The sequence below is a fragment of the Rousettus aegyptiacus genome, unplaced genomic scaffold (genome assembly GCF_014176215.1).
Source record: "Rousettus aegyptiacus isolate mRouAeg1 unplaced genomic scaffold, mRouAeg1.p scaffold_m13_p_11, whole genome shotgun sequence".
NCBI classification, from domain to species: domain Eukaryota; kingdom Metazoa; phylum Chordata; class Mammalia; order Chiroptera; family Pteropodidae; genus Rousettus; species Rousettus aegyptiacus.
In genome coordinates, this window is record NW_023416286.1 from 65,919,281 (window position 1) to 65,945,472 (window position 26,192).

Consider the following 26,192-nt stretch of genomic DNA (forward strand, 5'->3'; position numbering starts at 1 on the left):
GTTCATAAATATCCACTTTAATTCTGTATGCAAAATACATGACATCTTCTCCAGGACCCACTAAATGTCTCTTCTATTTACAGCTGTAAATTGGAATTCCAGGATTATTAAATTCACACTTAATAATTTTAAGTGCGAATTTTGCTTTTCTTAATCTGGATACCTATGAAATAAAAAATACACCAAAAGAAGGTGTAACATAAATAGTGGAAATGTAACATATGAAAATGGAAAGAATTTGAATCTCATAGACCTCAGTGATTTATAGCAATTCTGAAATTTTGCTAGGCAAATGTTTTCAGTTCTTTCTGGCCTGTGTTTAGATAATGTACTCGTTTATGCTTCCTTTTTTAATGTTTAGAAGCAGATCTCCAGTTCAATATTATACAGTCTTGGGCTCTCCTCTCTAGGAAACACTTTTCTTTTCCAAGATCTTCCTTGGCCACAACTGAGGGGAGAATTGGAGAACTGAGTAACTAATGCAGTGGTAAGAATGAATTGACATAATTGTTAAAATATTAACAACATCTTTATATAGAATTATCGACTTTGTTTTTATCTATAGTGACTCCAACTAAATAACTAAATGATAATATCTTGGTTTTGTTATACTCTTCCTCTCATTTTAAAGAAAGTATGTTTTTTGATATTTTTTTCTTATATTTGGTTGTGATTTGATTGTTAATTAAATACTGCCTGAAGTAATGCATGATATTTAATTTAAATGATTGATACAAAAAAATATATGAATATATTTTTTGTCTAATTGTTTACTAGATTTTCATAAGGGAATATTGAATATATCTGAAATGTTTCATGGTCTCCTAATTGCAAAATAATTTTTTAATTAAACCTCTTTAGTACCAATACAACTTTATAGTATCATTGTTATGATTTATAAATTTCAATATATAGTAATATAAAATGCATGCAGACATATATACATGTAATGTTGTACAGTAAATTACTTCTCGTATGTTATTTTGTTTAATCTCTTTTCTTAATTCAAAAAAAATTTTTTTGAACATTTGCCAGATACAAGTCTGCGATCATTATCAAAGCCTTTTTAAATATGTATAATATATCTGTAGTAAAAGTGTCAAATAATTTTTGCTAAAATTTGTTTATATAATTAATGAGTCATGTGATTAAAGTTATGCAAATAGCTTATGATTATAAATACAACAAAATGGAAAGGCTCTCATCTTTACCATATGCATTTTTACTTACTACTATTAATTATAATATGAATTTTAAAGTATAGTTTAGTTTCTACTAACTCATAATGGTCTCAATATATTATCTTTTGGAATACAGAAAATTTAATTCAATTCGCCAGTGATGAGTCATTAATGGATTGTTAACTAAATGTATGAGTTAAAATAATCAGCATGTTTAACTCAAATGTTTAACCATAATTTATCAATTATTAAAAATTGTCTTAAAATTGTGTGGCAGCAAGATTTATCAATCTTTACAATATAGTTTAGCAGCCATAGGAAGTGTTTTGGGTTGGCATGTATCAAATTGTAACTATACATACATACACAGATACAAAAGATAACTAATTTGTTAAATAGCTCCAAGTACTGTCATAAAAATTTATTACTGATGTTCACATTAGTGACTTAGTGAAAATCCTCTGGACTTTTCATTTCCACAGAGAAGAAAGATATTTTTTTTAACACTGCTTAATAATCTTTTGAAACAAAGAGGGAGCTAGTTAAGAAAAGGATTAGAATTTGTAGTTTATCAATGCCTATGTAAATATGCCTAAAGTGAAAAAAAAAGTCATACAGTTTTGATGTACTAGAACAAGAAGAAAGCAATATGTACGCACTTTAAGTTATGTCTGCCATATTTAATACCTAAGGATCACCACTAGTAATCCCAGCTATTGTTCAATGCCATTGCAAGGGGAGCTGTATAATTATTAAATCTTCTCTTAAATATATTTTAAATTAAAACATACTATAAATTTATTAAAAACATCTTTATATAGAATTATCGACTTTTTATTTACCCATTCAACTATTTAAATTGTATTAATTGTAATTTAGTATATTTTTTATGTATTAGTCATCAAATCATAGTCATAAAAAAATATTCTAGCCTCTCTTTCCCCCCTCTGGCTGCTATTTTACTTATCTGGCTATTATTATCTCCATTGAAACAACATTTATGTTTAACTTTAAATAGAAATATAGACTATTATATTCATTTGAGGAACCACGAAGGAAAATTCAATTTACCTCATTTTTACTATGTTTTAGAGATGGTGCCCCCCAAAATAATGAAGATTGATATTTTCTTAATATTTCAGTAATTTTAGAAATATCCCTGCTTATTCATAAGCTAATTTCTTATATACATACATGAAATTCTTTCAAGTGCTATGCTATTGTAACAACACAACTAGTAAAATAAATGCTTCCAAAGTGATACCATATTTTTCTTCTTTTCTATATACAGAGGAGAGAAGGAACACCATGGACACGTTAATTACAGTAACAAACTCATTAAGTCAAGTGCTTGCACCCAAGCAAAAGTTATCTGCCATCCTGTTCCTTTCTTGTGTTCATCTGCCTCTCCTTATCTGTGTTCTTTTTCTTTTCCTCACCATTTGGTGGCATGTTCATTTTTTCAATCACTTTACCTTGGCATCACTAACAAACCTTACTCTTTTTTTCTCCCACATCCAGGCTGTTCATCCAACACATTTCAACATTCTGTTATTTCTTCCTGTTCCTGTCCTTAAAAGCTGTCACTTCCTTTCTGTTCCCAAAGCCAAAAACTTCATCCTAACATCTTTATCTATAGCAACATGTTCTCTTCTCTAGTTAAACCACATAAGTTAGCAGATAAAGTTCCAATTTTGCATTGAAAGAAATTACACATTTTATATTACTGCTGGAAAATTACTTTTGATTTAGCTGAAGTCGAATTCCTTCGGATTCGACCTGGCACTTCCCTTTCAGATTGTCCAAATAGAATCTTCTTCTACTCACTTTGCTTTCTCCACATTGTTTTCAATGCCAGATGCAATTTGTTTATAATTTTTGTCATACTTCTAGGATGGAAAGAGTCTCGAGTTTTATGCCTCTGCATCAATCAGCATAAATTAGGACATGCTGTTAACAAACAACCCCTGAAACTCAGTGGCCAGTCACAACAAAGGACAATTTTCCCACAGTACTCATTTCAGGTTGACTACCGTCTGAGCAGTAGCTGCGTGTGTTCTTCACTTTAGACCCAGCACTGACAGAATAGCCTCTGGTTAGAACATTGCAAGTCTATGGCAGAGGGACATAGGAACCTTGTGCTGGTTCTTAAAACGCCTGCTTTGGCTGACAAAGTCCACGTCTATTTACACACTATTGAAATTAAGTCACATGAAAATGCTTAAATTCTGTGGCATAGAGATATGTGTTTCCTCCAGGTTCTCTGAGGAAAGGGCACGGACCTATTTGGTCAATAGCAATATGATTTACTACACTCCCACAATCCTACTACCATCACCAAAACTTCTATATGCATTTTTATGAAAATTTACTTGATCTGGAAATATGAAAGGCATAATCTATCATCATCTCTCTGAAATTAGGTTGTCAGTTTGAAACAAGGCTCTATCAGATTATAAATCTGATTGGCGGAGGCAGGACAAAATATATCTTGGAAATATGAGTTCCAGAAGGACACATAAGAATGATGACAAGAGGTTGCTGCAGCTCCTTCAGAACAGCTGCATACACAAGCATTATTGTCAATTAGTTTTTATTCAAATGTAAGGAGCATTGATATAGTGTCGAAATATCACCAGCGTAAAAGAATAAATAGATGAAAAGAATCAATTAGCAAACATATTAAACATTGTGGTAGAAACTGTTGACTGAGTTCAGGACACTTGTCTGAAAGGCGAGAGAGAGCTGACGTGAAACTCAAAGATTTGCAATTCACTACTGAATTTGAACACTATCAAGGTGAGATTTCTTATTTTAACTAAACATGTAATTACAGTTGGATTTACTAATTGATTTTCACAGCTGTGAAGTGTTTTCAACTCTAGATAATTATTTTAAATATAAAATATTTTCTTAAAAATATGGTACATAATTTTACAAAATACTTAGTTCATTGAATATATCAGTTTGATTTAAAAAATTAAGTGAATTACAATAATTCTATTTTTTTTGTTTTGCACTAGATGATATCAACTAATTACAAAATCCTAATGCCATAAATGATCTTAGAAGTGATTTAATCCAAATGGAAAATTCTTCAGCATAAATTGGTGACTGTTCTTTCTCTGCTTAAGTCTATATTAGAAAGCTTAATATACATCACTTGCCAACCTGTTATATTGTAAATGCTTCTACTTTTTAGAAAAGTTTTCCTTCATGTTTACCTAATGTTTAGCTTTCTGGAACTTCCAGTTCTTTTTCACAGTGCTGCCCACCAAAAGAGGCTATAGATCTACTCACCTTTTACAGAAAATAACTTCAAACATCTGCAAACTGCCATGGATTCTTTCTTACCTTTTCCTTATCTTTATCAAAATAAATTACTCTATTTTTAAAATGTTTTTGATATATAAAATTTATGGATCCTTTAACAATTTGATCAAATTATCAGGACTATTTTATTTATTGAAGAAACATTTATTGTCTGTGTACTCTGCAGTGTTAGAAATTGTGCTGATAAAATTTTGAGTACTCAAATGCAGTTCTTGCTCTTATAAAGCTCATGGTCTAATTGGTAGACAGACAATTAGAAATGACTGCATAAATTCATATATAGTTACATAGCAAGATATATTATCTGAAATTATAGCATGCTTTCTTAACATGTTACATGGAACAACCTTCACGTTACTAAACGTTACTCTAGCACATCTAATCAATTTGGCTTGCACATTATATTTCCTTTGTCATATCCTATGTTGCATTATTTTTATCTGTAATAGCATTAAAACAGTGACATTACTAATCAATATATTATTTCAGTTCTTTAATATGCTTTCAAATAGTGAATGTTCAAAAAAAAATTATTTCAACTTTCCAATTCAGATTTTGCAACATTATCACCTACTAAAAAAACAGAAAGAAAGAAAGAACCCTTCCTTCCAAAACAAACAAACAAAAAAACAAACAAACAAAAGGTCTGGGAAGGTTTTTCTGGGTTTTCATGTACTTGGTTGGAATTATTTAGATCAAATTTAAGTTAAATTTCAGGCCTACATATGATGGAATATGGAAAGGGAATGAGGTGCTCTTTAGTTGACCCTGGAAATCTTCAGAAGGTGTTAGCTTGGATCACAGGAGACAATTGCTGTTTGTTCATCTTTGCTAAAGGTCGACAATAAGCTGGAGTGTGATGACTTAGTGTTTTCATCTAGCCAAGAAGTAAAAAGTCTCTTTTTATACTCTTTTTTATAACTTTGTAATCATAAAATGCTCAAGAAAAGCCTAAGGTAGAAAATGTATTGAACTAGATAGAACTTAGCAATTTAAGGAAAACTGCTGTTTTTGTCCTGTAAAAATGAAAGAGATGATCGAAACTTAAGACACTAAGAGGTAAAAGAAATTGAATTCTCAAGTTTAATTTTTTAAAGAACCGAAGTTCTGTTTTTCTCTTATTTATCTATTAATTTTTTTTGTTTTCTTTATCTTGTGCAAATTTACTAAATAAACTTTTAATGTCTTTAATTTCCAGGGGTCTCACATGCTGTGGTTCTTGATTCGTTTTGGTAACAGACTCCGTGAGGACTATAGACTAGAGGTTACTAATGGGTTAGGGGAAAGGGGGGAGTTAGATAGGATAAAGAGGGTCAAATATAGGGTTTAGGGGGAGGGTGAAGTGGGTAAAGGGGATTAAATATATGGTAGCTGAAGGAAATTGGACTTTGAGTGGTAAACACATAATAGAATATGCAGATGTCAAATGATAATGTACACCTGAGAATTATGTAATTGAATTAACCAATATTAACCTCAATAAACTTAATTTAAAAAAAAATGAGGTAGGGAGTTTCCAACTTTCAGCATGTTTTTTTCTCTTTTTTAAAGAAAACTTGTAGTTGTAACTTGCTAAAAGAAAATAAAATCTTCAAATTCTATTACGTAAGGGGGAAAAACAGTACCTGATCTAGACAATTTATGTACAGACAAGATGCATTAGAGATAGTTTTCTAAAAGTTGTCACTGATGACAGGAAAGGAAATACAAATGTTTTTTAGATTAATACAATTTCATTATAAGGATATTATATGAGTCTGATTTAAAGGGCATGCTTTATGAAAGATATGTTACAATATTAATTAATGTTTACTAATAGAATTTGGCCCATTTTCTAAAATCTAAAATACTTTATTTAGATAAGATATTAAAATGTATAAACTGTTAAATAAAAAGTTGGTGCATGTTCTTATGTAGAACAAATATCAGGACAATGAAAATGTGACAATGACAAGGAAGATGATCACGACAAACACTGACTATCTGTATAAAGTCACCTTTTTGTTCACACCCCAGCTTCAGGCTGAAGCCCACTGAACTGAAGTAAAATGCTTTTCCCAGCGTGTCTCTGTGTTTCTCAGGTAAAGAGGAGTCAGTGAATGATCAGCTTAAGTTTGTGCACTGCTGAAGTGGCCTAGAAGTTGGCTTAGAAGACAATTTTTAAAATATCTGTAGTTTTGCCTTCAACAGTCCTTTTGCTCAGAATGTTCTATGCTTTCTGGACCTGCCTTACGATTAACTCTGGATTTGAAAGTGGAAGCTGTGAACTATCAGAGAAGTGATATAGAGAGTGTTTCAATGCCTGAAGAAAATTCAAAGAAGATCTATTTGGGCAGGTTGTAATTTATGACTCATTCATAAAGAAAGAACACAAATTTTTATCTTCTACTCTAGACCACATGGATTTTGAAGTGCAACATATAATTTATGTATATAGATATATATTTTATATATATGTAACAATAATATAACTTATTTTATTCAGAAATTTTATTTCATTATTTATTTAAGTTGCTTATATTTACTTTTACTTTTTATATGTAATGCGAAACAGTGGTACTGCAGTAGAGATACCAAGTATTATGTAATACTCCAAGGAGGTCTTGAGGCAGAATCCCATAATTGAATGCCAAAAAGTTTTTCAAGTCTCACTAAAAGAGATAAATCACAATTATAAAACATGTTATTCCAGTTCATGTTCTGTTTACAAATAAGCCAAATATTTTTTTAAATACTGGGTTTTTAGAACTTTTCATATTTTGTTATCGTGTATAAAGTTTTGTAAAAGCTTGTATTCACAAAATATTGTGAAACTCTTATGTTTCAGGTAACTGGTTAGGCATGGAAGAAGAATGTCAGGGAGTAAGAAATATAAAAAATATAAATATAAATATCAAAACTAGAAATATCAAATACTAGAAACCAGTAACCTAAATTTTATGTTAGATTATATTAAAATTATTCTTCAGCCCATCAGCAAATATTTATTGAGAACATAAAAAATTATTAGATGAAAGTGTGGAAAGCAAACACAAGTCTTGATCTTGGTTTCTAGTATTTGATAAGTTTCTAGTTGGGAATATAATATAATTGCACACAGGAAAACTAAGGTAAAAGACACGATATACTTGTCAGGTAAACATTTGTCAACAAAATAGGGTGAATTTAATTTGAATGAATGAATAATTGTTCAATAAATGACATTTATTATTTCTGGTTTCTACTTTCTTCATCTGTTAAACAAAAACAAAATAGTGACAATCGTATACCATTACTCGGTAAAATGATTTGAAGAGCAAAGTTGTGCTACACCAACATTATTTAATATAGGGCCTCAAGAAAGTAGGTAAAAAGTATGGGCTGAAAAAAAATATAAAGCAAAAATAAATGTTCAGATATTGGAAAGAACATTAGAGGGAGAGGAACGAACTTTTTAAGATGCAAATTGGTGTTGCATAGAAGCTGTACAATGATGATTAAGTATACATAGATACTCTGGGAAGACTAACCCGTGAAGTCTTGACAAGATCAAAGCTCAGTATTAATGCTCAGGCATGAGTATTAAGGGTGTAGTACTGTTTAAAAAATAAGTCTATTAGTTGCATTACATTTTGATTTAATTAATAGAATTTAATATGGAGACCATTTTCTTTAGCAAAATGTGTTTTTAAAGCTAATATCCAAAAGATATTGAGAATGTATCAGATTTTACTTAAGATGATGATGCCGATATGGCTTACTACATATTTGTGGATTTTGATTTGTAAAACCTACTTGCAAGAGTTTCAACAAAATACCTTAGGTAAGACCAAGTGCTAAGATGCTCAGTGACCTAAAGAATCAAATGACAGTGTCCAGGCTACCATCAGCATGGAACTTTTAGTGTTAAAAAGATGATAAAAACAAACATGGGCATGTCCAAGAAGACTGAAACACACACACACACACACACACATATATCCAGGAACAATATATATATTATATATATATATATTCCTTTGATTCTCATGCTGAGACTAAATGAATTCAATTGATACATTTCTTGAATAGCATACTTCATGTTTTCACACATGGGATTATATTCTTCGCATTTAAGTTGACGCTAATCCCCCAGACCCTCTTTGATCTATCTTTGAGAGTTTCCAACTAATTTCAGTTATACTGTAGGTGTCATTCTGCTCCAATAACTATATTTTTTTCTTCAAACTGGAGTTTATTAATTTTTCTCACTTTCTCTTGGCCACAGAAATATGGATATTTAACCATATAAAAAATTTGAAGCTATAAAGATCTAAAGCATATGTAGTGTTATAAATTGTCAAAGAGAATTTTTCCTAATAGATACACAAATACAAATTGTAGCTAGCACATTATAAAAAAAATAATAAAAATAGCGAAGTCACCAAGGAACTTAGCTGGGAAATCCTCAAGACAAGAAGAATTACTTGCTTAATTTCAGTGTATGCAAGTTATCTGTCTTGATCTTTCTCATTTAAAGAAATAGCTTGGGAGGAAAGGAACCAGTATTGAGGAAAGAAGTATGATCATAGAATACCATGAAAGTTGGTTTAATAGGGCAATATTTTTTTTTGCATTCGGTACAAAATATCCATATTACTTATCTAAATATAGATCTTTCTGGAACCATCTTTGTTCCCTCCCACCTCCATTACTATGTGTATGTACCATCACCACAGAGTTCCACAAACAATGAAATCGGTTATTATTGTTTTCCAAATCTGTTTCATTACTATATTTAGGGAAAGAAAGGAAGTAGAACAGTGGAAGACTTTATACAAATTTCATGAAAGTTGTATTCATTCAACTGTTTAAATAGGAATAAAACTAATTCTGATGGAAATTAAGTCAAATTTGCTTCTATCAACACTCCATCTGTCCCTTTAGTCTTTTCTCTTATTTATTATTAACGTTTATGCTTATGATTAACAACCTGACTGTGAGCTGCCTTTTGGTTGACTGTAATCTCTTTATTGTGCTCCTACTAAGTTTATTTGACCCAAAGTGAACAGCACTCAACTTTTTTTTTTTTTCTGATAATCTATGTCCACCAAAATTTGATCAATTTTTGAGAAGACAGTAGAAGAATGAGAGTAGCTTAGATATATTTTTTATTTTCTTTGTGGATATTTTGTGTTAGGTGTCCATGTAATGATAACCTTATTTTAATATCATAAATAACATTGAATATTGTTTTTTTTTTTAATACTTGCAGTGTGATCTGCTATACTCAGCACATAATTTCTTGGTAACAGTTCCTAAGTGCTCAAATTAAATAAATTCAATAACTATTTAATATCTAATATAAAGAAGATACTTCATAGTAAAGAATTAAAAAATCAGGTCACATGTTTTCTCAAAGGAGTTTAAACCTAAAAGAGGAAAATGCAAATGTCTAATGACAATCATATACAAACTAAAAGTATTCAAAAAAAAAAAAAAACTAATTTCTCCCCTAATAGTCAACCTTATCTCAAAAATCATTGACACTGACCTAATTAAGATAAACAAACAAAGATCTCTTTGAGGTTTTCTAGATAAATGGAGAATACTAGTTTTCCCCCAAGGATAATGTCTCAAGAATCCTTAGGACATTAAAACATTATCTTTAAAAGTAGGAGGAAGAGCTATGGATTATTCCACTACATAAGCATTGGGAAAGAAAAAGAAAAATCCCCTATGTTAATAATTGCATATGGAATGGTTTATGCAAAGAAATTTTTAAACAAATTTTATGTATTTTTTTAAAAAGACATTTCAGACAAGTTCTGGATTCCAGCTCAGAGAAATATGGAGCCAGAAGGAATACTGCTGATAGAAGGACAATAAAAAGCTGAACAAACTATATAACTATTTTTTCTGAAAACATTAGAACAATACAATTATGGTGTAATCAAATAATCTGAAGCCTGGGGAGAGAGAAGACCAAGAATTTGCTTACTTATAGCTTATTCCTCCAGACCAAATGAGCCAATAAGAAGATATAGCTTAAAAGTGTTAAATTGGTAAAAGTTGGCTAGCATAAGAATGAGAAGCCACTTAGGGCCAGATAGCAGGAGTAACACTCTCTTGTCAGGGATTCACAGGGACAGTCACAGAGAAGCTGAGAAAACTTTTCTTGTGGTGCTAACTTGAGGAAGTGAAGAGAAGTCCCTACTCAAAATCTTCACCGAATTCTCTCTTCTATCCTCCAGGGAATCAAACCATTAATTTGCAAAGGTAAAGACATCAAATACTCTTCCTTCGGAGTGGCAAACCATTGCAGCTGGCGGAAATGAAGTACCACTGAGAGAGGGGCCAGTATGCTTTATCTAATTGTAAATGGGGGACTTAGTGGTCATGTTGTAATGCAGAAATTTCTAGACCATTAGTCATAATAAAAAGAAAAATTAGAGTAATATAAAATGTAAAATGTGATGGCAGATAAGATTAATCAGATAGACAGAGATTTGAATATTTGTAATAGAGAAAAATGGAACAGAATGAACAAAGACATGGAAGCAAGCAAATCAGGCTGAGGATTCATTTATTGTTCGGACTTTAATAAAGCTGTAGCGGAGGACACTCGGTGAAAAATACTTAGGGAACTGAGAGTGGCAACAGTGAGAATTCTGGCACCAGGGTAAATTGGATAATGTTTTCTTTGAATAATGATGATGAACATTCTGAAAATGCAATGACTAAACAATTTGGACCTGACATTTAGCTCTCAGTTATGAGACTGAAACAACAGGTGAACTTGAGTATTATATCTAAACCTATTAAGAAATATAATGGTGATGGGAGATCTCACCATAAAAATAGACATAGTCCAGGTGTACCATTCAGCCCTCGAGATGGTGCAGTAAAAAGAAATGCTCAGACTACTGTATTGGACTTCCTAATGAGGCATGATATAGCCTTTAAAACACATTTATCAAAATACAAAATAGGTCTAGACATTAAGAAAAGGTTAAAAAAAATAAGGAAAGAAAAGAAAGAAAATAAAGGCCAGATTTATTACATAGGTAGGAAGATCATCTTTTTATTCTCTGTTGGACAATTTTGGATAAAATGCTTTAGAGAAATATAGTTTAGAGAAAGATGAACAATATTCCATGATGAGGCTACTATATTAGTTTCCTAGGGATGTCATTATAAAGTTCTGCAAATTGGGTGGCTTAAGACAAAAGAAATGTATTTTTTCACAGTTCTGGAGAGTAGAGATCTGAAATCAAGTAATTGACAAAGTCCTGCTTCCTCTGAAGCCTCTTGGGAAGGATATTTGCCTCTTCAGCTTCTGGTACCCCTAGGCATTTCTTGGCTCTGGCAGGATAACTCTAATCTGTGCCTCTGTCTTCCCATGGTCGTCTTCCCTATGTGTCTGTGTATCTCTGTGTCTTCATATGCCATTCTTTCTGGGCTGTATTAAAAAAATCAGTGTTTTTTTTTTTTTTGGTTTGTTTGTTTTGTTTTATTTTGTTTAATAAGTAAACTAATGATATTGGAATTAAGGCTCATATAATGAATTTATTTTAATGTAATAAAATCCGCAAAATTCTTTTTCCAAATAAGGTCACATTCCAGGAATTCAGAGTTCGAACTTCAACATATTTTTGAAGGAGGCACAATTCAACTCATAACACTGTCCTAAACAGTCTAGAAAAGTATTAATTTAATTACTTCTTCTAGAAACACTTTGAAAAAATTCCCTCCCTACCCCTAGGTTACATAGCCAGTAAGTGGTAGAGCTCATATTATAACTTAGGCTGTGTATTATGTTCTTAAGGGTAGTAAGTTATTTAGTCATAAAAATTATAGGAAATAAAATCCATAAGTAGATCTTTGGTATCAGCATGATCAGAAAAAATTAGAAACTAAGATAAGACAGAGTAATTTTCATGTAACCCTTTTTGCTTTAGAGTGAGGCGTGCAGGAGACACATTTTTATATTTGGGAGAACAACTCAGATATCTACAGCAAGATATCTAAGGACCCTAAGGAGAGAGAAGAGACTCTTACCTCAAAGGATCTTGAGAGATAATTCATAACCTTGGGAAACCAGTGTTTCAGAGATCTCACACCTAGGAGATTAGCCTAAAGACTATTTGGAAGAATTTTTATCGTTACCCATATATTTATACTAGCATGATATGATCTGGAAAAATACTGTTATAAATCATTATATTATTTATTCAATAGAAATGGAAGGAATATCAAGAATGAAACTGGGAAAGGATGTAAAGAAATAGAATTCAGAAGAATAGATTGTTTTTATAAAACTAAACATACTCAGCACACGATACAGTAATCATTTCTTGGTTTTTACCTGAAGTCTTTGAAAACAAATGCTCAAAGAATAACTTGCATATTAATGCTTAATCAGTTTATTTGTAATTATCAAAACTTGAAAATAACTAAGATGTCCTTCAGTAGGTGAATAGATAAACTGGTATATCCAGACAATATGATATTATGTACCATGAAAAAGAAATGATCTAACCATGAAAAGACATGGAGAAACCTTAAATGTGTACTAAGTGAAAGAAGTCATTTTAGAATGGTTATTCCAACTACATGACATTCTGAAAAAGGTAAATCTATAGAGACAATAAAAAACTTAGTTGTTATCAGGGATTGGAGGAGGAAGATATGCAGAACAGAGGACATTTAGGCCAGTGAAACTACTTTGTATGATTCTCTGACGGTGGCTGCATGTCACTACACATTTGTCCAAACCTACAGAATGTACAATACCATCAGTGAACTCTAATGCAAACTATGGACTTTGGGTGATGATGATGTGTCAGTGTATGTTCAGCAATTGTAACAAACATACCACTCTGGTGGGACATGTTGATAATAGTAGAAGCTATGCAAGTGGGGGAATAGAGTATATGGGGCATCTCTGTAACTGCCTCTCAATTTTGCTATGAAGCTAAAACTAATATAAAAATTCATACTTTTTAAAAATGCCACAAAAAGTAGGTTGGAAATCAGGACTGTATTGTGTTATAGAAGAAGTCAAATGGCAAAGACATTCAACAAAAATGCACAGAGTGGAAGAATGAGGACAGAGAATCTTATTTGCTTATGAGAAGCTTGTTAAGCTTTTTAATTTTTTTTTCTATTAAAGTAGAAAATGTAAAATCCACATTGCAAAAAAAGTAAAATTTCTGTTAATGGTATGACTGTGAAAATGGAAGCTGCTATGAATGTCAATGGTAAAGAGAAGAAGAAATGGGAGAGTAGCTTGATGATAGAACTTTGCTTTTGTGTGTGTGTTGTATTTGTGTGTGTGTGTTGTATTTGTGTGTGTGCTTGAATACAGAAGACAAGTGTAAAGTAATTAGTGCTATGAGTAAAATCATATAATTGTTTTTCTCCCTTTCCAATTGAGAGCATTTGAAAAGATTCAATAATTAAGTAGGAGAAGTTAAAAGCTTATGAGACAATGTACCCTTCCATTATAAATTGAGTATCTGTTTGATCCTTACTGTTCAGTGGTTACTTGTAATTATTATACAAACTTTAAATCTAGATATATGGATGCCAAGATATTAGTTATAGGATAACCCTTAATTTTTTGAATAGATGGTCTCAACTTTTTAATGTAACATTTGTTTTTCTAGATAACCTGATTAATAGTCCTGAGTGAAAGTTACTTGGTTTGAAATACAAAATGTGTACAAAAACAAACTAATAAGCAAAGAAACCTAATAGTTTGATTAAATTTAGCTATGAGCTGTGTTTATATATTTTATTAAATATGTATTTTTTTATTTTTCAATTACAGTTGACAAACAATGTTATAGATGCTGCTTGTTTGGGATTTGTGAGCTTTTGAAAGATTTTAGTTAAGTCTGCAGCATAAACTAAGTCAGGCTATTTGTCGGGAAAGACCACTGCAAGCAGCTTTGATAGGACCACAAGTTGGGTGGGGTGGGGTCTCAGGGAATGACTGGGGTTGGAGAATGGTGTTAGCTAGGTTGGTGGAGACTCTTGCAGGCTGGTTGAGGGGAGAGTTCAGCAAAGTAATAATGGTTTCTGCCAGCTCTGCTGCCAGCTTCTGTCCCTCCAGCTCTCATCTTGGAGCCAGACAATTTAGTTACTCACCATGTGTCTCTGGAAACTTTTGAGCTACTGCTCCACAGCTGGAGCTCAGAGCAAGAGAGTTTGTTGGCAAGTAAGTCCATGCATGGGCCCTTAAAAAAGAACACCTAGGACTCAAGCAGTCCTCTGTCACATACAACCACAATCTCCACTGGTTTTCACAGTCAGATGTTTTGGGGACTTCTTTTTCCAGCACTGGAATCCTGGGCTGGAAAGCCAGCTGTGGAGCTGGGACCTCTCGATCCTCATGGAATACCTTCTCAACAGAGATATCCTTCATGATTTTTACTGCCACACATGGGTGTGGGACCAACCTGTTCTTCATCTTGGCCTCTCCTACTAGTCTCAAGTTGCTTTTTCTGCTTATCCTTAGTTATAGGACTTCTATTCAGCTAGACTTCAGGCAGTTCTCAATGATGGTTGTTCTGTAGTTTAGCTGAAACTTTAAAGTGGTCATGAGAGGAAGTGAGCAAACATTTAGGTACTCCACCATCTTGACCAGAAGCTTTTTTAAAGGCTATGTTTAAACCAATCAAGAATTTCAAAACTGGGGGTGTCTCCCTAGTGTAGTGGTTAGCACGTCTGCTTTATACACAGAAAGTCCTGGGTTCATGCCCTAGGTGGAGCCACAGACCATACCCCAGGTGCACCAGGCCCCCGAGTGTGCCGGGGGTATCAGGCCCCGAGTGCACACCACAAGCATGTGTGAGGAGACATCCCACCTTCAAAAATCCAGCTCTTAAGGAAATGGCAACATCCGTAGGTCAGTGGTGGAAGTGTGGAGGCAGGAAAATTAAAAAGGGAGAAAAAAAAAAGAATTGCAAAACTAACTACTTTTTAAAAATTTAATAGTCAAATTACTTATATGAAACAAAATTAATTTATATATGATATATGTTAATATATTTATATTTTAATAATGTAAATTACAGTAAAAGTACTGAAAGACAAGAGGCAACACAACATACTTCTTTGTAGCCATACCTAACTAACTTGTAGTAGAACTGGGGAAAAAGCCAGACATGCTTTAATTCACCATGACTCCTTCACTTTTATGCTGTTATTGATCCTGGGAGAAAGACAACTCATCGTGGGAGTTATGACAGAACATAAGCATATTTAGTTATTCAGAGAACTCACTTTTGGTTAGAACTCTACAAAGTAATCTCAAAAGACTTAGGGTCCTTTGTATGAGTAAATCATTAAGTATCATACTTTTAAGTAGAGCTTTTTTGTTGTCATTTTAGAACTTAAACTTACTTTTCAGAACATTTTTCATAATGTTCTCCTATTTTCTAATTGCGGCTGAAATAACATTTTTAAGCACATCATCCACAGTTTTGTTTACTGTGTTGTTCCTTAGACATTATACTGTATTCTTCCAGGAATTAGATTTTATTCTTGAACATAAAGGAAAGAGAAAGCAATTTTATCTTTTTTTCCCCTCCCACATGTATCTTCTATCCAAGAAATGAATTTCAATATATTTCTGTGGAAGTATGGGTTTTAATTATTTTCTCAGGGACTGACAATTCCAATTTCCCAGATGATAAGTTAAATGTGTAATGCTCGATTATATATCACATTTCATTATATGCAACTGGGTAATACCCATATGAAAGTTATTTCCTGAAGATAGACCACTAAAGTATCACTCAGTATACTGCTGGTTTAGGACACAAAATGGTACTTCAGTACCCAGGAATAATTAAAACATCAAAAATTACATAATTTACTTTCTTCAAATATTTTAATAATGCCAAATTCTTTATAGTTTGCAAAGCAATTGCAAAAATGTTATGATTTTGTACTTGTAATAAACCTGAGAGATAACTATTGCTATCTCCCTTATACAAATGAAGGCATTACAGCTCTAAAAGATTTTATGTTGCTAACGTACCTTTGGTTATTAAATGGCAGGGCTGGAAATTTTACAGAGACCTAGTGACTATAAGTCTTCGTTGGTTCCTAAAATATAACTTCCTCTAATTTTGTGTATATGAGGATATTTAAGTCCTTTTCTGAGAGAAAAAATATCCTCAATATAAAGCATTAAACTAACACCTTTTTGTTCATCACTATTTAGGAATTGCGAAACATAAATACTTCAAACTATTTACCTTTTTAAATAAGACGATTGAATGAAAATAAAACACAGGTGGTCAAATAGGGGATAGATTATATTTTTCTTTGTCTAGGACTTCTGATTGTTTGTTAGCAGTACAAGTATTTCTCTAGCAGTACAGCAGACTTTTTTTTCTAGTGACATGTGAGAGTGGGTGGTGAGTATTTCAGATTAGAACATTGCATTCTTATGAACAGACAAAGAATGTATAATGGCTGGATTTACTCCCCCCTACCCCCTTTTTCCTTAGATTGGACATTATACAGACTTTTAGAATTAAATTTCAGCTTTCTTCAGAAAAGAAACAAAAAGCAATACTAGATGAACCTGGACTGCAGATAACTTCTATAAAAGATCATTTATTTATACTTTATTTTCTTTGGAGAAAAATTCTAAAATATTTAAGCAAATAAGTATTAAATTATATTTTCTTCTTTTGGAGGATAAGATAAAATTAAATTGTAGTTTGGAATGTTATTAAGTACACTCGTCAAAGCTTTAAAAAAAATTGCCTCTTTTGGATTCTACTTAGAAGAAAGTACATAGAAGATTACGGAAAAGAATACCCCTTAAGTTAGAAACAGTTCATCTTCACAGAAGATTCAATATATAAACCAACAAACAAAAAACATTAATACATAAACAACAAAAAAAAACCCTCATAGGTTTCAATTTTTAATTTTGTATGAGTAATATACATAGTAAAATAAAAATTCATATTGAGAACATATATTTTAAGCAAAAAAGATATTTTTTAAAAAGTAAGTCATCATAATCCAGAGAAGTCATAGTAATGTTTCAATTCAAATTTGTAGAATTCTGCATTATCAGTTTCTTATCAGAAAATTTGACTAACCTGATTCTATCCTTGCTTACTACATATTAGGTATGTAACATACATAAGTAACTCACACTTCTTGTGTGTTATTTTCCCTTTCTGAAAAATAAGAAACATAATCCTAATAACTAGAGTTATTTGAGGATTAAATAATAATTTAAATAAAGTTTTTAAATCTATTTCTGATTATTTTATAGTCTCTAAACTGAGAATATAGGTGTAAGAGATGAACAAAAGTAAAAAGTACTAGAAGAAATATATATTTCAGTATTTGCTTTAAAATGTCCTGCTATCCTTAACTCATCACAATCTCTAAGTTTATGTAGAGAAAACTAAAATTTCAGTGGATTGAGAGACTTGAAAAGACTTGTCAGAATCTTCTGCATTTTACCTCTCTTCGCTACCTATAGTAATGGAGGATTTTCTCTAATTTTAAGACTAACTCAGAGACTTTCAAGAAAATGGATGAGACAGGAAGAGGAAGTATACTAGGAAGCAATTGACATGTCGACTTCAGTCCGATGCTTTTTTAGACAATTCTTGGCTTGTCTAGATTTCTATTAAACAGAAGTACGCTGTAAGGGGTTTAGTGAGCATATGGTCTGTACCCCTGGAGAGTTTGATCAATGCAAAAACAGATGTGACTTGTGTCTTCTTTTGTTTGGAAAAGTCTCAACGTTCTAGACTCAAATGTGCTGGCAGAGCAGACTGGCTATGTTGCAAGGACGATGCTTTACTGGGTTTCTGTATCTAGAGAAGAAACAAAAGCTGTGTCTGCATTGCTTAATTTGAAAAGGCAACACATTTACAAGTAAATGGCAATGTTGTTGGTCTCTGGTGACAGAGGAATTTTACCTCCAAAATGTCTCAATGTATCTCCTGAAAGAGCAAAAAGAACATGTAAGTATATTCACCATGCAGAGGACTTCGTTGCTAGGTTACAAAAACACCAGTCAGGCCAAACTCCTGTCTCACCGCACTGTCTCGCTGGCCTCCCCATTTCCCACCCAGAAGAGCGGGATGCAGCACAGCCAAGTGAGGGAGAAGCAGTGGAAGGACAAGTGGCAACACACTGTTCTCCCCTGCTGCAGAATTCTCAGGACGAACAGACTGGAGCTGGAGATGGGGGCATGCTTAAATTAGATAAGTTATAATTCTGAGAATAATCTTAGCTGGGCTTTTATTTTAATATGTAAAAATGAGTTTTCTAATATGTAAAAGTAACTAAGAATGATTTTCCATCTAAATACATTATTAGGGGCAGGAAGGCAAGATCTCACAGAGAGTAATTAAAATGAGGGGTGAGAAAGGGATACTTTTTTTTTTTTTAACACACTGCGCACCATTAAGTTCAGCTTTATAACAATATTAGTATTTGTCTTACCAGTTATATCATCAAAATATAACTCAAATATGCCCTTTTATCTCTATCTCCAAGTCTAAGTCACCCATTTGTTTCACTTAAATAACTGTACCAACCCCCTCTTTGGTCTTGCCAATCCTATTGTTGTTTCTCCTCTATTCATTCCATACAGAACAGAAAAATAATTTTCTAAGAATGTAATTTAGATCATATTTAATGCCCTTGCTTCAACATTTTAATGGCTTTATATGCATTATTACAAAATCTGAATTCCTTGCCAAGGCCTCCATGATCTGTCCTCTGCCTATTTCTTTAGCTTCTTTCTCCAGCTATTTCCCTTCTACTTGGCTGCAGACTCTTCAGTCTTCTTTGGTCATCTTCTGGCTCATGATATACTTCTTCCTACATGTATTTTCCAGTGTCAGCAAGACCTTTCTCTTCCCTCTATGCCTTCAGATAGCCATCATCTTCCACATCTGCTCTTCAAAGACTTTCTTGACTTTCCTACCTAAATAAAGTTTATAGACATCAGTTCATTCCCATTGACTATTTTCTTCTATTAGCATTGATTTACAACTCATTATAACATTTACTAAAGCACCACAGTATGAGTAATTTTTAGTGTTCATTTTTTCTCCTAAAAAACACTGTGTCCTCCACACCTCAGACAATGTCTGCATATGGGAGGTATTCAAATATTTGTGGAACACATTATTGTGTTATTATTATTGTCATTATCTTTCTCATCATGTGGAATTCCTAAAGGAACTCTGAAGTGAAAGCAAACATAAAAAACTTATAACTATTTCTGTCATTATAAATGAGTTTTTTTTGTTAATAAGACTTAGATTCGAAATTATGCTCTGTGTGAATTTGGACACATTTTATTAACCTAAGCTTTGGCTTTTTCATTTATAAGAGAATTAAATATACTTGATCCAGCAATTGCTGTGAGTGCTAAATCAAATAAAATATTTAAAGACCCCAGGGCTTGAAATCTCTATGACGCTTTGAGATTATGTTTAAGACTCTTCTCTCTTATCTAAACACACAAAAAGAGATTATACACCTAAAAGACATGTAGACTATACATCTATGGTGCAATTCCACGTTATAAGTAAAAAGAGGATGAAGCAGAACTGCAAGTGGGAGTTAAGGCTAAGCGTTTCAGTGGATATCAAAAGGTGATACACACAAAAGTCCCCAAAATAAAGATGGCTGTGCCCTAGATCCTCACATTCAGCACTAGGGAACAGAACTGAGCATCTTCCATCAATCAGATTTGAGGAAATGCTGACTCATTTTTGAAATGAGACTATAGATTTTTATCCCAATATCTCAGATATGAAGTAAGGAAGCAGAATGCTTATAAAACACCAATGAGTTGTAGAAACTTCAGGTCAAAAATTAATTTTAAAAAGTGGTCTGAATTTAGACAACACTTATGAGTACAAAACATAAATAGAATATTATATAGGGAGTCTTTTCATTCCCAAGTTCTCAGCTACAACAGAAAATAACCTCCATAATACATATTAAATAATTGATTAAGAACTAGAGATAATAGGGATCTATGAAAGAGATTTTAAAATAAGCATGTTTAAAGTGTGCAAAGTGAAAACTGGACTAGAAACTGTGGGGGAAAAGACATCATAAAAAGATGAGACATATTTAAAACTCTGTAAAATGAAAAAATCTATAGAGCAATTTAGTCATTAAATTAAACAAAAGAGCTAACAAATAGACAAATAAGACTGATGATGAGACATCGCCTGAGAGAATGACTAAACAAGATAAGATGGAGAAACTGAGAAAATAAAAGCAAGTCTTGAAACTGATACTTGATATCATAGGCAATTATATTGAATGATTTAGTCTACCTGTATGTACTTTTCATGGTCTACAAAAGCAATTTAGAACAGTTCCAAAATGATTTTCTTTTACGATTTAATTTTTATGAATTGTGCTAACAACTTAAAAATATGATACATATAACAAACTTGTACATTGCTCTTGTAAACACTGAAATTATAGGGACATAAAGGAAGTGGGGCCTGACCTCCTTGAAGTCTCCACTGGTGTCTCTTCATAGGTATCAGCATCATATTGAGAGGGATTTGAAAGTATTTACTAGGAAGACAAAAGCAGGGAAGAGGATTATGCAACTCAAAAGAGCAGATGCCTGGATGTCAGAGAAATTCTAATATTTCACAGTACATTTTATGGGAGAATGGATTAGAGGAGGAGAGTATACAAAAACTTTGGTTTAAGTCAGACTTTCATAAGAAAATATAAAGCCATGTGGATAGAATCTTTGTATAAGACTGAATTCCTATGAACATTTTATTTTTAACGTTTGACATAAGCATCGAAGAATGTATCTGGGGCTGAGAAAAAGAGACAGTAAAACAAACGAGATTTTGTGCAAAATAAAGAGATACCATGAGCGATGGCACAGAGTCTGAACTATGATGAGTAAATGGTGTTCTTCAAATGGTATCGGAGGAAAAGTGAAAAGTTAAACTAGAAAAGTGAGGCTAGAGTGTGGAGACATCTGCAGACAGAGGTGGGGAGTGGAGCTTGGTAGAGAAATCTAGGAAGTAGAGACAAAAATTAAAGATTGACCATAAAACATAGAATAGGAAACAGACAGCCAAGGAGATCTAGAGTTGGCAAAAGTGAGGGCAAAAGTTGTGAAAAAGAAAAGAGTTAAAGAATTGAATCTCTGATGAATTAAAAGAGAACAGGTGTTCAAGGTTTGAAGGTTATTGCTCAATACTGTGGTGCCATAAGAAGGAGGAATGAAAGAGTGGAGAAGGAGTTTAAGGAAGGTATTTAGGCAATATTCTGTAAAGGTCAATGATGATCTGATGATTAAGTCAATATTGAGAGGTATTTGACTTAATCATCAGATCATCATTGACCTTTATAGAATACTTTCTGGAGTGATAGTGTCATTTCAGATTTTAAAGCTAAAGTGACCATGCCAGTTGTTATTCCAAATACATTCTCTAATCCTCCCTGGCCATATGACAGCATCCAGCTGCTTGGTGAAACTAGAAATTATAATTATTTTATTTATGCCATTGTATTTAGAGATTTCTTGCTATTGCAGCCTAAACTTTAGTCAAAATTAAGCAGAAATTAGTATTGCAAGTAAAAACCAAATATGTGGTGTTGGGTTGGTGGTCTGAAAGTATGTACCCATAAAGTTTGGAAGGCTGGTGACCCAACATGTCACCATAGTTGATAGGCTGTTGTTTTTGATAATCTTCAAACCAGAACATGTGGCTACTGAGCCTGTAACTCTGGGGAAATGGTTGTAAAGAGCTGTAATGTGAATGTGTATTGCCTTATTCTTGCTGTATAATGCAAATTATTACAGTAAAGAAATAACCTCAGGCAAGATTTGACTTAACTTTCAAAATAAAACTAAAGAGAAGGTCCAGAAATATAGGGCTTTGCAGGGTTGGAAAATCCAACTTGTTTTTGTATTCCTCAAATATATGAAAATAAAAATGTCATTCTGAACATTTATCAAGGCTTCTGATTATGATTCAGCTAAGGAAAGGTATCTAAACTTGAGGCAATTATAAGAGTATGAGTGTTGTCTTTCACTCCAGTCTACTGTATTAAGAGTTCTTCAAGTTGCTTCTATTACAGTGACTTAGGGAGAAATGGGCACATAGAAGAAAATCTTAAGTCAAACTTAGGAACAATATTCATAAAAGAACACTGTGATTTATCCCTCACCTACTGGTACTGAAGTGAAGCAAATAGACCAGGAGCCTAATAAATTTTTACAGGAATAATTACAAAGAAATCAAAAGATTGGTCTGCAAAAATCTGTTTATTTCTAAAACACTTTTCAGGCTCCTAAAACTGAAACTGAAAAAAGTAATCTGTGAAACTATGCAACCTAAAAGGAGACTATAGATTCTTACTTTAGAGGTAGCCACAGAAAATTTTGGACACAATGAAGAAACTCTCAAAAGGCAAAGCTAAATGCCAAGAAAGACTGAAGAAAAGGTGATTTTCCTCACAGATAATAATGAGTCTAAGCAATGAATTTATTTAATTTTCACAAAGCCAAACTTTGTCATTTCTTCCCAGGATTTCATCATTATTATGGACAGACTGACTTGTTTCTATTTTCTGAATAAATTTTTTAGTAGGAACTATTTCATTGCAGCTCCACTATCATATATTATTCCCATTAACAACTTGAGACTCAGGCAAGAGGGGCTTTTCTGCTGGGCTCTATGCTTTGGCACCTCTACTCCTGCCTGCCTCAATCATCAGTGTAAGATTCTACAGGCCAAGTGGCAGCAATGCACATCCGGATCTTGTGCTCCGCTTCTGGGCCATGTCCTTAGTTTCTGGGGCTCCAGAATGCCCTTTCCAAACAATAAACCATTGACTCCCAGGTTTTTCACAGATTTTTTATCCACATTATCTTCCTAAGAGTTGCCAACTCCACTGTTGGCCTTGGTTTAAGCCCAAGAACTAAGGGGGAGGTGTTCATGGGAGGTGTGGATGTAGTTTGGATTTGCAGGCTAAAGTTCCACACAATTGACCAAAGAGAAGGATGTGAAGAAAAGGAAGGTGCGTGGCTAAGGATTAGGAGCTGGGGGCATTTCTCTCTGTATTGACACATTCTAAGATGAAAAAATGAGTCTGAGAATTCTAAATTTGACAGATCAGGCAGATAGAAGCTATTGCATTTAACAATCATTTGCTTTATTTATGTTTTTAAATATTTAGGTATATGTTATGTAAGTCTTCCTTTATTTTCTTGCTTCTGCTTTATAAATTGTTGGGGCATACTCGAATATGTCTGTGTATGGTAAGGGTTGGTATAGAGCGCAGATTATTTTCTATTAGTTCATAAGTAGCCAGGTTGTGGAACTCACAACTTAACATATGGATAGACATGTTCATTAGCGTCAGATTCTGGACTTTGAGCTAGATGAGGCCATAGGACAGAAAGTTGGACTTTGTGCTTTGTTAAGAGAATGAGTTCAATTTGTTGGAAAAAGACTGCTCAGGTAGAAAGGAGGGACTCTGGCAGTCTGCTAGTTTCCCCTTGCCAAAATCCATTCTGTTCTTTTTTTCTGGGCACTTGGCTGCAGAGCTGGTTACTGCTTTTCTCATTCTCACATTTACAGCCATGTATGGTTCTGTATATAAGTTCTTATCAATAAAATATGAACGAAAGTGTGGGATTTTTTTAAAAAGCATATTTATTACCCTGGTCTTCCTCTCTTTTCTCATTTGCAGACTGAAATGTTCATCTTTTGTGGTAGAAGTGTAACATCAACCATGCCGATGAAGACAACATCTGCGAGAATATTGGAGGATAAAATGGGAAGAAAACAAATCCATGAAAGAAAATATCACAGAGCAAAGTTGTCTCACCTTCCTAGCCTCTTTGTTCCATGCACATGAAATAACCAAACTAATTTAAGACGTTGTGTTATTTTCAGCAGTTTAACCTTTATCTTAATAAAACTGTTTAGAGAATTACTACTCTTTTAAAATGAAAGGCTAAATAGATGTTATGATAAAAAAATAGATTCAATTTTCTTCATAGTGAAAAAGAAACGGATTGTATGAAAATAACAAATTTATAACATTAACTTTTTGTCACACAGTTTCTCATATGCTTAGGAAGTAAGATATTAATTAGAATTATAGGAAGAGAAAGGTTTATACAGTCATGAAATCTTATCATGAGTATCTCCTTCAACTGTCATAAATATAATATTTATATATTAATATATAGAGTATAATATAGATTATAAACAGAATAGTTAAGAGTATAGAGTATATAACATATAGAGCAGATAGAGAAGCGCTATATATTACTCTCCATATATATTCATATGTTACTTTCTACACATTCACAGAGAGTATATGTTTTCTGAAATTATTAGACAATTGAATTGTCACAATTCACAAAATAACAGAACATTTGAAGTATGCTAAAATTAGGTAGGAAATAGTTACTTATAAGAAAACATCCAACAAGGCATCATTAACTCTGACATTTGCTATGAGGTAATGAGATATATGCTTTTTGTCTAACTTGTCAAGTATTTTTATTTTAGAATCTTAAGAGAAAACTTCTACATCTGAGTCTTTAAGGTGAGACCAAGTCAAAACACACCAAAAGTCAGAATCAGATTTCTGTCCTCTATTGGTATTTCATATGAAAAAGCAAGGTCTCCACTGTTGGATAGATTTGATTTAGAATCATGTTCCTGTGAATTATTGGTTGTCGTCTTAAGCAATTACTCCATTTCTTGGAGCCCTGCACATAATGAAAATTTAGGAGTTAGAAACACATTACAGTTTTGGTCTCAGCTTTTGCCTGTGTTGTAATTGTACTTGCCCTTATTTTTTTTCTCATTCCACTTTATGTTGTAACTGCTATTTCCTCTTAGAATGCTGAAATCCAGTGTCCCAATTATCAGCTCAGAATTAAACCATTTAATCTCCTAATGCTTGATAAAGTGGTTTTTAGTCCATACCCCATACTGCCAATTACAGATCATGGATGGCTGCCAGATTAAACTTCATCTTGAATCTATTTCTTTTAAAAAATATGCTTGAACTTTGGTGTGTGTGAAGAAAATTATGTTGTTTGCACTTGTAAAATTGACCTGAAAACTTTCATTTCTTAGTTCCATTTTTTCCCATTAGTCAGTTACATTTTTTTCCTCATTTTTGTTTGTTTTTAAGATAATACTTTTTTCTGAAAAAATAATTCTTTATTAGTTATTTTACAACTAATTTATCTCAGATTGAAACTTACCTTTTAATTTCTTCCTGATATATTATTGATAAATAGATATTGTTTATTATACTATGGTTGTATTTACAAACCTTTTCTTTTAAGATTAGCATATTGTCTTGTTTGAGAAATTCTACTATTTCCCCCAAGGTGTTATGTTTTCCTAAACATTCTTCTGAAATTATTAAACTTTATCTGCCACATTTAACCCTTTAATTCACTGACTTTTTAAATTTTGCCTTTGATGCAGATAGGGTTTAATTGTTTTATTTTAATTATTTTAATTTGTTTGGTGACTGATATTTGCATCTCAAAATTTTAAATTAAGCTTACATGAAAAATATTTAATCATGAAATTATTTTGTAGTATATTGATTTTTATTTGCTAATCTTTCATTTAGAATATATTTTTATGTGAGACTGAAGTCTAATGTTTCCATCCCTTT

At 32.6% G+C, this 26,192-nt stretch overlaps 1 long non-coding RNA gene across 1 annotated transcript in view; it reads left to right on the plus strand.

Annotated features, from left to right (window-relative positions):
* Positions 1 to 24,770, plus strand: part of LOC107519699 — a 110,396-nt gene extending 85,626 nt beyond the window's left edge. Inside the window, exon 3 of the long non-coding RNA XR_001599148.2 lies at positions 24,231 to 24,770. This is a non-coding gene — a long non-coding RNA (uncharacterized LOC107519699). The remainder of the gene's footprint in view (positions 1 to 24,230) is intronic.
* Positions 24,771 to 26,192: the final 1,422 nt, after the last annotated feature.